This window comes from Uloborus diversus, chromosome 5 (assembly GCF_026930045.1).
Source record: "Uloborus diversus isolate 005 chromosome 5, Udiv.v.3.1, whole genome shotgun sequence".
Classification (NCBI taxonomy): Eukaryota; Metazoa; Arthropoda; class Arachnida; order Araneae; family Uloboridae; genus Uloborus; species Uloborus diversus.
Genome location: NC_072735.1, coordinates 97,668,707 through 97,687,082, shown reverse-complemented (window position 1 = coordinate 97,687,082; position 18,376 = coordinate 97,668,707). Strand labels below are relative to the sequence as shown.

At 30.2% G+C, this 18,376-nt stretch overlaps 1 protein-coding gene across 1 annotated transcript in view; it reads left to right on the top strand.

Annotated features, from left to right (window-relative positions):
* The window catches only part of LOC129222214 (uncharacterized), a 395,332-nt gene extending 381,678 nt beyond the window's left edge, over window positions 1–13,654 (top strand). The window contains exon 5 of the mRNA XM_054856692.1: window positions 9,285–13,654. The gene's annotated coding sequence lies outside the window, so the exon portion shown is untranslated. The remainder of the gene's footprint in view (window positions 1–9,284) is intronic.
* The last annotated feature ends 4,722 nt before the right edge of the window (window positions 13,655–18,376 follow it).

Below are 18,376 nucleotides of genomic sequence, written 5' to 3'. Positions count from 1 at the left end.
TGCCTAGTCCTCTCTCCGACATTAGTCCCTAAACATCCGACATTGAGTGATGACAATAGTAACCTAAACGATAAGGACGACTAATTACCTGTAAAAGAACAGGATTATTTTCACCTAGAGTAAAAATATTATGAATTAAACATTTATTTAACATGAACCTGATATTTTTTAAATATATTGTTGTTTAAAAATAAGCTGAATATGACTTAATAAAATACTGCATTAAAATAAAATGAAGAAATTTTTGAATTTTATAAGGGTGTCTTTTCACAAGCTAAATATTTTGCTTGATCGTTTCGAAATTATCTCTTTAGTGGTAAAATATATAAACATTGTATCAGTACACTAAATTAGTAATTAATTCAGAACAAAAACATCACCATGTTAAAAAATCAAATTTAATTGTTACGTTTCCTCAGTTAGATGATAATTTGCTTTCTAAGAAAAAAAAAGATTAATGCAAAACAGTTGAAAATTCAGCATTTTGATTGAATACATATTATAACAATTAAATGACCATTTTTATGAATTAAATAAATAAATTCACAGTTACATATAATTATGAAATATTAACTTAAAAATATATTTTTTTTAAATGGGAAAAAATAAATAAAACAATTCAAATTGCTTTAATTTCAATTTACAGTAAAATGCAGAGAAATTTTTCCCGATTGATACATTCGGAAAACCACAGTAGTGAAAAAATGCAGTCTAATTATTGAACATGTATAACATTAAATCTTAATCTTATTTTAAATTAAAAAAAAACTAATTCCTTAGTTACATAAAATGATGAAAAATTAACTCAAAATGATATGAAATACGAATAAGAAATAAATAAAACATTGTAGATGACTTTTATTTTTATTCACAATTTAATGCAGAGAAATATTTTTCCGATTTTTAAATAAAAGAGCATTTTTCGAAGAATAATATTACGAAATTCAAAATCAATTCCTTATGAAAAAGTAATAAAAACCTCACTGCCATATAAATAATCACTTTATGAACAATAAAAAGAATATTAAAAAAAAAAAAAAAAACACCAGTAAGTAAAAAGATCTTAGAAAAAATGACTTCTGCAACACTTCTGAATAAATATTTCGCAGTTAAATTAAGTCAGATTCAATGCACCAATTTATTCATGTTGGTTAGGTGTTGTATCTGAAAAAAAAAATGCTAAGTATATTTTCTTTCTTTCTTTTTTTTAAGTTTAATTTTTAGCAGAAAACGACAAATAAACCATTCATTTTATAAAAACTTTACTAAAATATTTTTTAAAAATGTGTTTAGAAAATATTTTTTTAGCATAATTAAATTTTTACTGCATCAGTTCCTATCTCCTTAAGGGAGGAAAAAAATTCTAATGATTTTGAATATGATCTGAATAAAAATTTCAGACTTGTATATATTGTTTACTTTTAAAGTCTTTTAATAGGAATCATACTTAGCTGATAAACGTTTTTTTTTTCATCCAAATGTTTTTATAAGCTTAAGAGAACATTTTGATTTCCAGAAATGTTAAAAAACATTTTTTCATCAATTCCATCTAAGCTCTTCCATGTAATCTTAAAGTAAACTGTATTTTAAAACTCTGAAATTTTATTTCAATGAACATAAATAACATTACTCATTTACTTAAAGAAGGTCTTGCAATCGCCAATTACGTCGGTTATGCATTTGAAATTTATTTTAACATTTATTCAAATATAAATATTGCATTGTGTTATGCGATACTCATGGACAAAAATTAAATAATGAACTACATTTGTTTTGTTTAAGCATTTCAATGATTAGATGTAAATCAAGTTAATTTCTAACAAATCGAATTTTAGCAATCTAGAAATGAAATTGGACCAGACTACTTTTATCCTCATAGTTTATCGAACACAGCATTATAACGCCCTCGTTTGGCTAATGTTCTGCACTGCTAATTTCGCACTGCTTTTCATTGCTTACCGGCTAATACACAGATCTGAATCTGCTGGGAATGTTTGGGATGCAAGAAGCATGTCATGGGGAAATGAATATCCGCAGTCATTACCGATGACAACTGAGAGCAAGCACGTGCATTCCATGTGGATCAGTCAACCACTTCCATTCGACTGGCATCCCAACAATCAAGCATATCCCAAACATCATTGCAAAGGCAAAAACAGTGAGGTTGCATCCACACTTTGGGCCTGAAGCAGGCTGTCGCAACGTGTCACGCTGGTACTGGTTCATACAAGATGGGACTCTTCTCCATAGAACTGCTGACGTTTTCACTCGGCTTAAAGTGATGTTTGATGAGCATTTCGTCGTATTGGATGCAAAGAAATTCATGGGGCACGAGACAGAATGGCCGTCATATAGTCTGACCCTGTATGCAAACGACTTCTCCCTGCAGGGTTTTTTCTTTCTAATGGGGCTGCGGTAAAGGCAGTGCCTTAGTGCCTTTTGCAGACCTAGTGCGCCCCCCTCCCCGCATTGCAACCACTCTTTCACGTGCCACCAATATCGGTGGGTTGCCATTGCCACGAGAATTTCGACGCCCAGTTTCGCCACTAGATGGAAGCACCTGGGCTCTATTTGATGCAAAACTGCGATAGAAATTTAATTTTGCCAAGAGATGCCCCATGCCAAACAAGTCCTTGAGGGATTTTTTACAATCCAGCATAATCATACGACATGGATGCTGCCGATTTTTTCTGTATTTTGAAAATCCACCAACGACAGCCAGGATCGAAACTGCGCCTTTGGGCGAAAGAGATCAGAGTCTAACCACTACACCACTCTGGCGGCTATTCCTACAGGATTATATCAAGGACCTCTTAAAACACTGGAACTCCTGAAATCGTCCAAATTGAGATTCATTTACAACACACTCTGTAAGAGGACACATTCTTCACTTACTATTTCAGTAAGTTGTATCACTTGGCTGAGTGAGTCGCATCAGCAGGGAGCACGCCCGCCTTCACAATACTGACAATAACGGGAAAACTGCCTCTTTATCTTCATTCCATTTTAAGTTTTAATAAACGTTTAGTTTTCACATTTGTCTTTTTATTTGGAAATGCCGTTGAAGCTACAAGCAATTTAATTTTACACTCCAGCGTATAAGGATAGAGTTTTGGAACCGGTTTCATAACACTAGCTGGGGATGGTAGACATTAATCTTGTACATTAAATGTTTTTACTTTCTTCTATATCTAATATATAGAAGAAAGTATTGGATTCGTGCAAATTTTCGAATTTCGAATTTTGACGGATTCGAACGTTTTGAGGTGTGCTGAGTCCATTTCGACCATTTTTGGAAAATGTCTGTCTGTCTGTGTGTGTGTGTGTATGTATGTATGTGTGTATGTATGTATGTGTGTATGTATGTATGTGTGTATGTATGTGTGTATGTATGTATGTGTGTATGTATGTATGTGTGTATGTATGTGTGTCACGTCTGTGTGTGACCAGTTTTTTGTGGCCGCTCTACAACAAAAACTACCGCATGAAATCGAACGAAATTTAGTACACATATGTGCCCCTATGTGAACTTGTGCCCATTAGTTTTTGGCGCGAATTCCTCCAAGGGGGGTGGAGCAATGGGACGTTTTTCGAGTTACGCGTGCTTGCTATTCCTCAGGAAGTTACTGGCGGAATCAAACAAAATTTGGTCCATTTGTTGGTATTAACAGGAACAGGTGCTGATTCAATTTTGGTGTCAATAACTCAAACGGGGGTTGAGCTGTAGAACGTTTTTTGTCGTCAATTGTGACTGCTGTATCTCAAGAAATAATGAACGGAATGAAAGAAAAATTTATCGGCAAGTAGCCCTTAGTGGGTATAAGGAAATATTATCCCAATGATTTAAAATTTTTAACTGTTGCCATCTTATGTTTGTTAACAAATAAAATATTTGTAATTAATTCAAGCAAGGCTTTTAAAATAACTTTCAATTTTCGCTCTTTGCTTTGCTTTTGCAATAATTCAGACATTGGGATAGTCGTCAAGTTTTTGCATGTGTAATTTTGTTTTTGTTGGGAATATTGCTTCCTCGTCAAGCATGGGGAGGGATCAGAAAAAGGAAAAATATAGAAGAAAGTTTCGTGATGGCCACAACATACTAGTTTATATCTGTATTAAAAAACTTTGGTTTCATGTTCTTGCATGCTGTTTTTTTTTTCAGAATGATCTTGTACTTTCTATCATGCTTTTGGGCCATCCTGTACATTCTTTAGCTAATAGTGTGCTATTGGGGGAAAATCTTGATAAAACTAAATAGTTTTTAAAAATTCATTTTTCAATACAAAACTTAATAAACACCATATACATTCTAATTTATACTGATGCGTAGCTAATTTGTGTACGTGAGTCGGTACCATGGATTCAAGTTTATTAAATGTGCTTCCTAGACAATTATTTGGAATGATTACCTCACTCAGTGTGCTCTCCACAGTCCGCGTACACAACCGGAGCCAAACTGCACTGTAATTAGACTCCAAGTTTGTGTTGCCGACAAATTCCATCTCCCGGTGTTGTCCTTCCTTGCATAGACCTTCCACATGATTGGTTAGCGGTAGGGATTAATATGGTTAACTATCGTCTAAACCACAAGATAGAATGTTTTCAAACATAGTTACTGTAAACATCTCCTGGTTCAAAGATCGTAAGCATCTAAGAGAATCTAATCAAGTTACTTTAGTGGAATTTGCCCTAATAGTGTGATATTAGCTATTATGTTTTCCCTCATTCGAAAATGTATTTGATACATTTTGGAATTTCTTGAACGTTTGCTTCGCCGAGCGATTCATTGCGAGACCTAGAAAATAAACTAAATTTGCTCGCATTTTCACAGTAAACTAGATTTTTCATGAATGTAATGGCAGGGGAATAGGGTAGACCGACCAGTGAATGAACAGTTAAGCAAAACTTCATTTTTAAAAAATCCTAGTAATTTTAAATTCTATACTATACAGATCGTAATAGCTAAAACATTTTAATTGATCTATGTAAATATCTCTGAAAAATCGCGGGAACTTAAATGGTACCGCTTCCTACTTTTTTCGGTGTTTGAAGAAAAAATGGCACAACAACCCAGTGAATGAACACCTCGAACCAGTAAATGAACACAAATTGGCCCAGTGAATGAACATGATAAATTTTGATTCAAAAAGAAACTAAGTTTCTTTGAGATCTATCTATCTATCTATATAACTATCTATATCTATTTAACTATCTATTTATATAACTATCTATATCTATCTATCTATATCTATCTATCTATATCTATCTATCTATATCTATCTATCTATATCCATCTTTTTATATCACTATCCATCTATCAATATACCTTTCTATCTATTTTTCTATCTATCTATATACTTATCTATCTATCTATCTATCTATCTACCTATATATTTATCTATGAATGTATCTATCTATCTACTTATCTATACATCTCTTTACTTATCTATCTATCTATGTATGTATTTATCTATCTATTTATATAACTATCTATATCTATCTAGCTATATCCATCTATCAATATACCTTTCTATCTATTTTTCTATCTACACATCTATCGGTCTATCTCTCTGTCTATTTACCTATTTATCAATGTACTTATCTATTTTTCTATCTATCTATCTACTTATCTATCTATCTATTTATATATCGTATCTAGCTATCTATATATTTATCTATCTACTTATCTATTTATCTATATATCTAACTATCTAATTATCAATTTATCTACCTACTTGTCTATCTATATATCTGCTTATCTACTTATCTATCTATATTATATATCTACTTATCTGTATCTAGCTATCTATTTATTTATTTGTCTATCTATATACTTATCTATCGATCTATTTACTTATCTTTTTATCTATCTACTTAATTTATCTATCTATCTACTTATCTATCTATCTATCTATATATCTATCTATCTACTTACTTTGCTTCCAGTGCCACCTATCTGGTAATATTTTAACTATGTAGTAACACATGTTGTCAATTCCATTCAAGAAAAAAATTACCTCTGAAAGATATAGAATATGATAATACAAGCTATTTTCAAAAATTGAAACTCAAATTGTAATATTTTGTTGCGAGTTGAGAATTATTTTTAGTATTATTAAATGATAAAGTTCTCGTAATTCAGTCGAAATATTAATTTATATATTCTAATATTTGGTGCAGTATTTATGTAGTTAATATTGAGCTTATTTATATTTTAAATATTTTGTACAATTAGACAATTACATGCGGGGCAAAGTGAAGTAGTAAATATCGTTTAATTGTAGAATCATTTATTAAATCGCTTATGTATTTTTTATTAATAACTTTATTAACATACCTTAATTTAGCTATTTCCCTTATTTATTTATTTATTCACTTATTTTCTCATGCATTCACTCTTTTACTCACTCATTTATTCGTCTACATGCATTAATTAGTTATTTTACTTAATTATTCGTTTATTTTTTTCAGTATAATTTCATTTACTCATTTAACCTTCTTTTTACTTTTTCATTTAATAAAAAATACTTTTTATAATGGAATAGAAAATATTTCACTACAAAAATATTTCATTTTTCAATTTGCTTCATGAAAAAAAAAAAGGTGAAAAATGTCCACTATTTTTTTAAAGCAAAAATTTACTGCCAAGAACAAAAAATACTATTTCAATGACGATTTTATTATCAAATAAAATATTCTTTCTTCATGCACTGTAATTTTCAAAACAAATTTCCAATTTATTCACTTTGAAAAACCTCCGTCATCTTAACCATTTCACTTTGCCCACATTCCCCTACATCGATGAGGGTGTCGGAAAGTGGGTAAGTTTTCGAAAAACTGTCGAAAATTGTAGTTTTTGGATTTTAATCGCAACAATTTCGGTTTTATTTCCTAGCAGGGTTCTTTAACTTCAAAATAAAAAGTGAATTTTGTATTATTTCAAACCCAATATTTTTTTATTATCAAACTTAACAAACATGTGAAAAACCCGCTTTGCCCTACCATTGAGCGGGTAAGCTTAACTAATTGTGGTTTGGTACATTTGCTAATCAAATATGAAGTTATAAATGATTAAAATAGTTGACTATCTACCTGTCATTACATAAAAAATATAAAACAGTTGTACTTATCCAATATAAAGTCAGTACATTTGTTTATAAAACATAAAGAAATAACTAAGTTAATTAATAGAATAATTAATTGTGCCATTCTAAAATAACTTTTTAAAATTATACATATCCTATTGAAAGAGAAAATCAAAGTCGGCACACGAGTCAAGAAATTTTAAATAAATATATGATTAAGTCCTATACCCGCTTTGTCAAAAGGCACTTTTTTATTTCAATAATTATAACCTTAAATTAATTTAAAAAAACGGAATGGCCATCGTAGTTTAAGGGTACGTAGTGTCAGAATAAGTTAATATTATTGACAATAAAAAAAAAGCTGATCTTCGACTAATCACAAGCTACAAAACTTCATTTTTTTGAATGTATCTTTTTTGATTTTAAGCCTGGTTGCGCCATGCCGCTTCACTGCTGCTGATTCGGGTAAATTCACTCAGGGATCGGGATTCACTCGAGGGTGTTCGGGTAAACACGACATACGTATTCATCGCCGCTAACACAGCAATAAGGGGGGGGGCGCATACGAAGCCTTACCCGCTTTGGGCGACCTGCCCACTTTGGGTCACCCTCCCCTATTTTACAAATCATTATTAACTAGTTAAGGAAATGTTTCACTAAATATTGGATCTCTATGCTTCGGAACTTTACGCAATCATATGAGGACACTAATGGTTACTATAAGTTTGAGCAGATATCAACAAATCTGAATTCAGAAAATAAAAATCATGCATCACTTTACAAAGCAAAATGTTGCTACATTTAACTGAATAATAATAATACTGTGCAGTGATATTTGAAATACCAACTACGCATTATAATTTACAGTTTATAACTAATATTTTTTTTCAACAAATTCGTTATTATAGAGTTTTTAAGGGTTTTTTTGTTGTAAGACTTAGGCAGCAAAAGCAATGAATAGTACGAGGAGGGCGTGAATGGAGTCTAAATGTAAAAATAATTTGACTTTTTTTTTCTTGTTATTGCTTTAAAATACATAAATTACACCTGTGTTAAGTATATGGACCATTTTGTGCCTTTTTATAACGATTTTGTGATTTTTACATTTTGCTTTGATAGATTTTAATAAAATCTAAAATATAAAGGAGTTACAGAAAATATTGTTGTTTTACTCTTGTGGTAATAAATTTGAGAGAAAGAGAGGAAATTGTGCATTGGACCTTGCACTTATACAGTGTCGTAGCTAAAGATTCCTCTAAAGGGGATGTCCTGCCTAAAACCAGTCAACTCTGATACTTGGAAACGTGAATTGAAGCAGAGATAATTTGATTTTAATTTCACATACACAGTATTGCGTACGTTAAACGGATTAGACGATGAAATAGTCTGACCACGGGACCGCACAAATTGTGTAATGGTGAAAAATTATATCGGAAGCAATCGAAAAACCAGAGTGAAAAAAATTTTTGACGCATAAATTATTTGCTTGCGTCTCTTCGTTATCAGTATATGAGGTCTAAAAGTCAGCCGAAATGCTAAGAAAAGGTGCCAATTTAAAAACTTGTCGAGAAATGGGAGGTATCACTCCACTTTAGCGACTTTACAGTCTGCGTGGGGCAGAATATATGAGCAATCAATCTTTAATTTTTCACCAACACCTAGCTAAATTTGACGATTTATCTTCAAGTTTTAGGATATTTTAAGACCTCCTATTTTGATAACGGAGAAAGGAGAGCAAATACTGTCTGACCGCGGGTTTTATGGAAAGACAAACATCTGGTTTACAGGCGGAAATGGACACATCTATTAACTTTTAGGGACGTCAGCTTTTGCAGATGTATGTTAGCCTTCAAATTAAACAGAGTCTCATTCAAATGAGCGGAACACGCGCCATTAAATGTTTATATAACATCCTCATTCTGATAGACTCGCCTTAGTCGTACATTTGCCAATTCCATACAGTCCTTGGTTGGAATGTAACTTCTGCATCCGAAAACAGACTTTATTATATTGCTTTGACTGTTATTCAATTCACTTTTTTTCATTATTGCACTATCGAATGGCTTCCTGCAAGAATCATACATTGCATAAGATGGCAACTGTTATGCTTACAAAGCATTTAATACATTATTTATTGACGTAATGTATGAAATCATTAAAAGTTTTGTTTGGTACTTAAATTCATCTTTCTCTCCGCAGGAATAAACTTCTTGGAACATCAGGAAGTCGAATCTGGTCGGATTTTCTCTGAATGTTCCCACGATGATGAAGACGTCAGAGTCTGATGATGAACAGACAGACAGACACAAGACAATGTGATAGGAGGGGACGAGAGGAATTTTCCCAAACTCCCCAAGTTTACTTTGCGCGGGACTCCCTTTCGAAGAGACCGTCGTTCTAACTTTTTAACCGTTAGTTTATCTCTCTCTACGCTTATAATGCAGAAAAAAAAGTATAAAGAAACGTACTTTCTTTTTTACCAATTTCATGGACACTTGTTTACTAATCATCTGGCGTGCCCTGAGAAGATAAATGGAATAAATCCTTATTCTCATGGCTCGAGTAGTAGCACTTGCAGTCCCAACAAGTATGTAGGAGAAACCATGCATTTCAAGTATGAAAAAAACAGGATCTTTATTATTTTTGCAAAAAGCTGTTTAAAAAAAATGAAAAACTTAACCAATCGCTTTGAATTCGCATGGGGTCAATTTGGGATGTTATTTACGTTATTTCAAAAGCTGCTTTGAGTTACTAGGCATAAAACTACAAATACGTTCATTTCAAGTAAATAATAGAAAAATAAATTTAATGTAAAAACAGAAATAAAAATGTAAAAAAATATATGCATTACATAAAGTTAGTCAAAATTTGACAAAAAAAAAAAAAAAAAGGAATTCTGGTATTAAATTTTTAAAAGGTGATACCGGGGCCAAATTAAGATTATTTTTGTAGCATAAATAGTGAACACTATATTTTCTTGGACACAAAAATTGAATTATGTTTTTTTTTTTTAGAAAAAAGTATGCTTTTTTTCATTGACGAAAGAGCGCAAAAAAAAAAAAAAAAAAAAAAAAATCTGGATATCTGGAAGTGTAGTTATCTTGTGGTGGTTTTACATGTTTCTCTGGGCACTAACAACAGAGGAGACCAAAATATGGTATTTCCCCTTTTCGAAAAAGTCTTCGACTTTGTGTCCAAAAGATATTATAAAAAAATTAAAAGAATGTTTAATACAATGAAACAAAAGTGAACAATTGTTGAATTATGATTTAACAAAGATAATAAGTTACAAATAATGTCATAAAGTAATGAAATAAAGTTAAAATAAAAAGTATTTACAAAATTTAATTACATCATATTACATAGTTTTTCTAAAATATAGTTATACTACTATTACTAAAGTAATTGGATCTTTTCACGATTTAATCCGTAACTGATTAAAATTGAGTTTACAAAACAGTTCCACCCCATTCATTATCTATTGGATGACATTCGTTGTGATCCATATGAACAGGTAAATAGAGCATAAAATATTGCTACGAGATAAAAGTTTATATCTAAGCCTTAGTAATTACAATAACATTAAATTATGTTATTGTAATTACTAATTGTCTATAATCTATGTTATTTTAGTAGCATTGACCAGTAGCTTTATTCAGCTCTGAATACTTTATTAATCTCTGAATACGAATAAAATAACAGGGAAACCGGTTCTTTATTAATTATAAAAAATCTTTTAATATCAAAAGATATTATTATAATTTTTAATGTTAATATTTTAATAACGTAAAGCTATATTTAAGCTGCAGGTAAATCGTTCTACAAATTTTAGATTTTTTAAAAACTTTAATGGCCTTATCTGCACTCTGCTTTTTTTCTCATATTAGAAGAGCTCTTTTTTTTTCTTCCCAAATTGTAACGCAACTAACTCAGAAGTTCCTATGAAGCACAAAACATGTCGTTAGATGCAAATATTAAATCAAATATATCCCTTTAGGGTTTATTTTAAGAAATCAACTTATAGATTTTGGTTTTTCAGGGTTTTAAATTTTTATTCATTTGAAGCGAAATTTATATTTTTAGAACTTTAAAACCTTACTTTCCAACACAGTGCTACTTCTTTAGCTATGGGAATCAAGATTTATTCCCTGTAAATTTCAAACAGCGCCGTTGAAGATGACTTCCTCTAGAAAATGGCGAAGTCTGGGGAAAGTGACATTTTCTGATTCGATTTTATGGTGAAATCTTGTACGTGCCTGAGGAGCGAACAATCATCGCCCGTGTTGGATTAACTAGTTGCCCGTTATGACTCGTCATGACATAGAGATTTGTTTAAAGTTTGTTAAAGATTTTATTACCTTTCACTACCTCCAACTGTGTTGGCGGGAAAGTGGTGCCCAGAGTATCTTTAGTATAACATTTTGTTTTACCGTTTGTACATAAACATGAATATTTATATATTGTTTATTTTGTGCATCTCTGTACTTAGTCACAAAAGTATTGAAGTGTGTCATGTTGATATTTAGTTTGGTTTTATTATTCAAGGTTTTTTGAACAAAATGCGTTTGATTATTGTTTTGTTTTTGGACCTGCGTTTCTTAATAACTCTGATTTTACGCTTTAATAAACCTGAACACACATGCAGACAAAAAAAAAACATTTCTTTTAGCAAATAAATAATTCGGATACAGTAGAGCCTCGAGAACTCGGCACTAAATAGTCTGAGTGATTTCAAAAACTCGGCCATATTCCGACAGAACGAGAAAACCCCGCGCGAAGAAACCTGTTGCACAGGCAGCTTGTACAAACCAGCTGACTTTTCGGTCCACATTAGGCAGGGTTTTTTAGGTTCTACTGTAATATTTAAATTCCCTTTTAGTGCTAAAATTCATACCTATCATCTGAATGAAGACTTTTCTCATAATTCTTTGCACTTTCATTGTTATTTCTGTTTGCAATTTTCAAATTATATCTTTTGAATTCAATGGCAAATGTTAATTTATGAAAATTACACTAAGCTGCAAATTTTTGTAGCGAGATCTTTTAGCTCTGTAGTGGTTTTCTTCTCTTATTCGAAAAATGCAGTTTCGTTAAAAAAATAGCCTTTGATGCTTTTTTTTTTCATATTTAAAGGAAGAAAGTAAATTTATTTTACACCCTGAAAGTGTCATAGATTTTTAATAAAAAGTATATGTCTTTATAATCACTATTATTATTATTATTTGTTATTGCGTCAAAAATAACATTTTGTATTTTTTGGTCTCATTACTTGAGTTGAACTTATTACTTGAAAGCAACAAGCTAAACAAGTACCACGCAAGTATTTTTTTTATTTTTACGCTTTTTATGAAATAATTATTGCATGAACTAAAACATGTTGAATGCTGTTGGCAAGTAAAATATTCATCACATAGTGTATGGCTCTTAACGATGGTAAAATAGTTATGCATATTGTTTAAATCCATTTAGTTTATATGTTTATATTTACACCAAAGATAATGTACAGTTCGTAGTATTGTCTGTCGTTTTTATTTAATGAACTAATTTTACAAACCCTTTAATTAAAACTACTTGCATGACATTAAATTTAAAATTTTCCGGTCAGCTTTAATAAATATGTATGTAACAATTAATAAAAATATTAATATATTTTTGAATAAAAATATGTATAATAATTATCTCTTACTTTTAATAATTGCATTATAATAAATACTATTGTGTGTACGTGTACAATATCATTCATTTGCAATGTCAGTTGTGAACATTGTTATGACAAAATTAGACAACTGGATGTGTGGGTACATATTGCGATAAAATCTTACAATGTTGTCCACTTATTCAATAAAACCTTTTTTTTAATTTTTTATTGAAAATCGTTTTAGTTCATCATAAAACAGTACAAATTCTAGAGAAGTGTATTATATTCACTTAACAAATTCCTACAACTTCTTGAAACAAATCTTTATATAGTATTTTAAAATCATATAATTCCAAACTATCTTGAGCATAAAAATTTGTTCATAAGTAAAAAAAAACTACAATGTCTTATCAAAGAAACATTAATTATAAGTCATTTTGATGCTTATTCATTTAAAATGTAAAAAGTAATGGACGCCTAAAATTTTTCACATGTCTTTGAGGAACAAAATTGATTTATAATATACGAAAAAAAATTGAAGCGAAGGTAATGTATACATAAATGTTATGACGGGAAAATTAATAAATTTTGTGCATATGGTATGTCTAATTTTTAATTTTGAAAATAAGAAACACATTTACTTTCATTTGTCACTAAAAAAAAAGAAAAAAAAAGAATTGACTCATAAATAATCAATAGAAGTTTTAATGTGTGAATAGTAAACTTCTATCTTTTTAAAAGTTATACTAAATACCTTTATACCATAATTTTTGAAATGTATTTCCGAAATAATTCTCACCTTATCGAAACACCTGTGTGAATGGCTTTTGGCGTTTTAAGTTGCTTCATTTATTTGCGACATGAAAGTTCATCAATACTTTTATCTAGTTCAAAAAAGTACATGCAAAAAAAAAAAAAAAAAAAAAACAAACGGAAAGGAACTATTGAGATACGTTCGCTTAAAGTCATTGAAAGAAGACATCTTTTTGTGAATAATAACATAACAACTTTTGAGAAATCATTAAATCTACAAATCCATTTGTATTCGAATTAAAATAATACTGAGAAAATTAGTACATTTTGTAATGTAAGTATGCATATGTATGTATGTATGTATATACATATAACATTGGAAACTGTGTCTTTACTTCTAAGTTATTTTGTTGTTGAGCTTTAAATTCTTACAGACAAGTTCTTGAGCTACAGAACTCGAAAAAGAGAGAAAAGAGATTTCATCTTACAGACGGATGACGTCACAGGCTATGTTGTACAAATATTTATAATCAATCAAAACGTGGGTTTGATTCGAATCTTATAAAATTGTAAAATAATGAAGAAATAAATTTTCAATACGTAATCTTGTCTTTCTTATTTCTTTACAGATTTTTCATCATTATTGGTACACTCTAACCATCCTACTTTCTTCTACAAATACTAACCACACAAAAATACATAAATATTTAACTAAACGCGTGACTAAGTATAAAGTCCCCGATATTTAAGAATTTCGTAGTAAAATAAGTTACACATATCATAAAATGTTCACAACATATTACCTAATACACCATGAACAGTTCAGAACAGAAAAAAATCGGTCTTGTTCATTTTATTACACAATTATTGAACAAATTTCATCTTATGCATTTTTGTTCGGATTTAAACAGTTATAAATCTGCAACCATGATCCATTTTACTTGTTTAAAACTAGCTGTTAAAATCGTTCCTAAAACAGAAAAACAGCCATTGTCATCTTGCGATAAGACGAAACTATGATATAAATTCAGACTTAGCACAAGTAAACGTATTAATGGGATCTATGATATAAATTAACCTATTTTTTTAGAAACCGGCCGCAAATGAAATAACATCAAAATGATTTTATTATAGATAAAAAATTTGATATAGAAGAAAATAAAATTTTTGCAAAATATTTAAACCGAAGAGTTTTCTAACCATTAGAGTCAGAAAAAGAGAGTTCTTATTCTAAACTACAAGTTAAAGATTAGAAAAGAGAGGAAGGATTTATCATTTTGAAACGCACTGAATATCCCAATTACTATTGTCATCAATATTTTGAAACACAATAAAATATATTAAAAATCTCGCTAATCATCACTATTTTTATGAGTTAAATTTTTCAATGCAAAGGTATCGAATTTATACAGTCTAAGTGCTGAAAGGATTTTTTTCCCCAAAATTCTTTAAACTCTTTTCTGTTAGGAAGGACACGGTGATATGTTTGATTATTGTCGGAAATTTAAAGAGACAAGTTCAGTTTTAAAGAATTAAAGTTATTCGAATTCATGTTTTAATTGCATTTTATTTCATGAATATTTTTAATAAAATCAATTATATATTCCAAGTTCAACCCCTCTTTCATTGATATAGAAATATTATTCAAATATTACTTTTTCCTTTATATACTCTCAGCTTAAAGTATTTTCCGATGAAGTTTTTCAAAGTGAATCTTTTATTGGATCAGGATTTATGGAACATTTACAGTTTCCTGTTGGGGAACCACGACGTTTTTTGCTCAAAATTAAACGAGAAATATACACTAATAATTTAAAGCTATAGAGTTTGTTTTTTTGAACGAGCTAATTTCAGGAACTACTGCTTCGAATTGAAAAATTCTTTTTGTGTGAATATTCCATTTATTGAGGAAGGCTCTAAGACATCATGATATGGACTAATAGGAGTTGAGTAGCAGCGATGAATTGAAATTAAATCAATATTTTTGATGCATTTTTTATTACATCAATAGTTTTTATTTGTGTTGTCAGGATAGCTTAGTCGGTAAAGCGCTCTGCCAACAACGGCCGGTTTCATTTTAAGCTACCGGTAAAATTAAATTAATTTATAAATCAAAGGTTTTCAGTTATTTTTAATTGAATTTTTTTTCGATTTTCTTATTTAACGGAAAACATCAATGGATAAGGGTGTGTAATTTTATACCATAGCGCGATATACTTAAAATAGTTTTTAAATACAGTTGTCTTACTAACGCGGGTCAAACCGCGCGGCACAGCATTCTGTATTATCTACCAGTTTGTTTGGCACTCTAGGCTTCCTTAAGAGGTTTTCCACGTCCAGCGCAGTCCCTCCTATGCCGGGCTGATGAGTGCTAATAAGCACGAAACTGCAGTCCTCGGCAGGAATTGATTGAGCTGGCGGTGTATTTCATGTATTGGGGAATATCCCTTATACCATAAAGCTTCGCCATAAGCGAAATTATCCTCATAAGAGCTTATCAAACTATTCCAATGCAGCTTATAAACAAAATTACAAAATTAAAATATACATGACATACTGTCCGACCATCACGAGAAAAGCTACCGCCAATATGTCTGCGCCTGTCTACTGCTATAGCAACGAGGCGCGTCTCATTTTTCCAAGGGAGTCTTAATGTTGGAAAAAACCCTTACGACTGCACAAAGGCGAGCAGATGAGTGACGAAATGGCACCAAAAAGCCTTCCTGCTAGCCCTTGCAGAAAATGAATGAAGTCCGTTTCTATGGCAGTAGAGGGGCTCAGACTTGACTACGGGAGCTTTTCTCGTGAAAGCCAGACAGTAAATATACATTAACTAGAGAATGGTCTGTCAGGATATGATGAGTGAAAATTGCTTCTACATTTGAACGAAGCATTTGCCTGTTGTTTAATAATATTTTGATACTTGAACTTTTAACTCTAACTCCATTGGATGAACCCTAAACTCCAGTAGATTGCGTTCATTGTTGACCACTTTATTGTTTATTCATTCCCCTGAAATATCAGACTTACCAGTAAAACAGTTAAGTTACCGGATCCAGTTCAGCCTTGTTACAATAAAACCTCTCCCAGTTTGTTAAAAATTACTAAAACAGATCATCAAACTATAATGACGTGGCACGAGTTTCATCGTTGATGTCGTCAGCGTTACTCGATCATTGGCTATTATACATATTAGAGTATAAATACATGACTCAATGTATTAAACTAAAAACATATTTTCATTCAATATTACTGTACTAAAATGTCATTATAAATACTTTTAGTATTACTGTTTAAGTTGTACTGTTTAGCAAAATGAAGTAACTACTTATATGGAATTAAAATTGATAGTTATATTAAACGGTAAAGCAGCCTTTTATAATATGTTTTAGAGTTATGAATGTTAAGTGATAATCATAAATACTTAATATAAAAAACTGACACAGAGAAAAAATAATTTAAGCGGTTTTCGAGATTTTCCACTCCCGCACAAATTTTATTTTATTAGCGAGTAACATTTCCAAAGGTATTATCGCATTAAAAATTTAAACAAAAATACTCATTATAAAAGCACTAAACAGAGGCTTTCTACATTTATAAATGTTTTCCCCAAACGCGTATTGGAAATGAATTTTGCTATTCAATTTTACCTTTATTTCATTTATTCGTGCTTAATATCCATAATTTTTGGAAAACAGATTAAGATATTTGAATGCTTTTTAAAGCTGTTTTAACATCAGCAAATTTATTGAAATTGTATGTTTATTGAGGGAAATTATTGAATAATAAAGGAGTTTTCTCTCTCTTTTTTGGCTTTTATCTCGTGATTAATTTAAAACAATATTTCGTTGTGTATTTTTTTAAATAAAAAACACACTGTTCAGGAAGATATTGGTCTTCAATTTGAATTATTGAATTTTAAATTGAATACAACTTTGCTTAAGTGGTTCATGTAATTATTTTTTAGTTAAAGATTATTTTACTAAAGATTATTATGGTTTTTTACTAAGATTCATTTGCATCTTCGGAAGTACTTTTTAAAAATAAGTATGAAAAGATAAAATGTACTACCAAAGGCTATAAAAAAACATTTATGCATAAATATAAATACATTTTTTTAATGAAATTGAGAAACAATTGAGTTTTCATTTCTTTCATATTTTAATTTAGTATTCATTATTATTAATTTTGTCAGTTATAATGAAATAGATCATGCTTTATCTACGGAACTGCTCGCACTGTAATGCTGAAAAATAGATATGAAAATTATTACAGATATCAAGTCTAATAAAGCACAGAAGTATATAATTTTGTGGTTTCGCATTTTATTTAAAAAATGCCCCAACATGATAGGAAAAAGAAAATAAATTAGTTAGTTCACCTAGCATATACATATACGGAAAAGTGAAGAATAAGAATATTAAGATAATAAGAATAATAAGTAATAAGAATATTTAAGTAAAATTGAATTACATCCTATGTGTTGCCAAAGTTAGCGTGAAATCTATAGTTGAAAACTGAAATTAAAAACACTTCATGTTTAAAAAATCTGAATATTGTTCTAATTCCAGTTATAATAACAATTTCTGCGTAATTGCGAAGTTTACACATTAGAAAAAATAAGTATCAATAATTTATTTATAGATCAAATATTTATCTGGGCCAAAAATTACTAAAACGTTTTAGGAAAACCTGACGCATATTTTCAACTAAGTGTATAAGTTTTCACTTCAAAAAATGTATACTGAAGTCAAAACTTCTATGTAGATTTATGCCAGGAAGTTAATATTCAAATACAAATAACTCGAGAAAAACTAAGCCGGATTAGGCGATTTAAAATAATACCGCGTACTGTCTGTAGCTTTCCTTAAGTTTTTCAGTTGTCGTTGCTATTAGTGAT